Source organism: Orycteropus afer, unplaced genomic scaffold (genome assembly GCF_000298275.1).
Source record: "Orycteropus afer afer isolate SDZICR_OR568_19922 unplaced genomic scaffold, OryAfe1.0 scaffold00063, whole genome shotgun sequence".
Classification (NCBI taxonomy): Eukaryota; Metazoa; Chordata; class Mammalia; order Tubulidentata; family Orycteropodidae; genus Orycteropus; species Orycteropus afer.
This window is the reverse complement of record NW_006921650.1, coordinates 4,728,564-4,730,472: the sequence shown is the minus strand read 5'-3', so window position 1 is coordinate 4,730,472 and position 1,909 is coordinate 4,728,564.

Genomic DNA, 1,909 nt, shown 5'->3' with positions numbered 1-1,909 from the left:
AGCCATATGTATATTATTCTATCACTGACAATATTGTACTTCAAGATACAGCTTTGTACTTTCACCATACTTATTCAATATGTGTGCTGAGCAAATAATCCAAGAAGCTGCATTTTATGAAGTAGAATGCAGCATCAGGCTTAGAAGAAGTACCATTAACAACTACATCATCAGAGCTTCTAATATGTACAAGCTACAAAATATAAATTGTGTAATTTCAGCAATTTCACTATGAGTTAAATGATTGTATATTTGAATTTTAAAATGACATTGCTCAACATAAGGAAGAAGAGTAAATTTCATGCTAATAATTTGAAACTTTAATTCTTCTTTACTTAGACTCTAAATAGCAAATTAAAAAATGTCATGATTAGTCAAGAGAGACTGTGGAATAAAGGAAAATCTTTATATTATAGTACCACTAATGACACTATTTTTCTGCTTTTTGGACAAGGGGCCCTTCTTTTCATTTTGCATTGTTGCTATTTGACAAAATTCAATATCATTTTGCACTGGGCCCTGCATATTAGAAAGCTAACTCTGGAAAGGGGATTACACAGAAATATGAATATCAAGAAGTGGAGATTTTAGGGGTCACCTTGGAGGCTGGCTGACACATGAATACAAGAGAATAATCTTTTTCCCCCATACAAAATAACTTGTAACCTTAGAATTTATACATACATGTTTGTGTGTGTGTGGGAGGGGGAGCTCTGGTGGTGTAGTGCCTAAGGCATTTGACTGCTAACCAGGAGGCTGGTGGTTCAAACCCAGCAGCCGCTCCTCAGAAGAAAGACTGGGCAATCTATTTCTGTAGAGCTATCACCTCAGAAACCCAAGGAGGGTTAGCTATGAGTTGGAATCAACTCAATGAGTTTGGTTTTGAGGGGTGTGTGTGTGTGTGTGTGTGTGTGTTGAGTTCTTGGGTGGTCCAAATGGTTAAGCACTGACACAGAAAAGTTGGTGGTTCAAACTCACCCAGAGGTGTCAATCCTGGCAATCTGCTTCTGTAAGGTCAAATTGCACTGTAAGGTCATAGCCTTGAAAACACTATGAAGCAGTTCTACTCTGCCCACATCAGGTCATGATGATTGGAATCAACTAGACTATCTATCTATCTATCTTTCTATCTATGCTATGTGTGTGCACATATATTTATGCATCCATCGTCATCCAAAAAAGCCAAAGCCATTGCCATTGACTTAATTCTGACTCATAGTGACCCAGTAGGTCACAGTAGAATAGCTTCATAAGGTTTCCAAGACTATAATCTTTATGGAAGCACATATTTCTCCCACAGAACTGCTGACAGGTTCAAAACAGCCTGCTGAGTGCCTAGTCACTTTGCCTCCAGGGTTCCTTATCAACCCATGAAAACTTCTTATCAATATGTACCAAACTGTGGATCAGTGCTAAGGAAATAGTTGTGTAAAGCATTCTCAGTTTACAAAGATATCTAAGAGCCTGTGTGTTTTTCATTGGTATATATGCCTTTTTAGAAATTAGTTTCTTAACAACATCATTGTTCATTGTTTGTGGTTGACATACGTTTTGGGTACCTTACAGTACACTTTAAAGTTAGATGGTGTTTTACAGAAATGACTCTTGTTCTAATTACAGATGCTAAGAACTCCTCTAGTATTTCCAATTCCATTCAGCAATCATTCCACTCAGATATAATTGTTAATAATCAATCCTTTACTATTTTGAAAGATCAGTTATATACTAGTTAGGTTCTATACAAAGTTTTTAAAATGAAATTGACATCATGTATGAAAATGTGATCCCATGTCTATATTCTGGACTCATATTTCCTACAGCAATAGATTTCCAATCTTGCCAAAAGATTGACTTCAAAAAGAGATCAGAATTAAATAAATAAATAAAGCAATAAAAGCAATTTATAAGA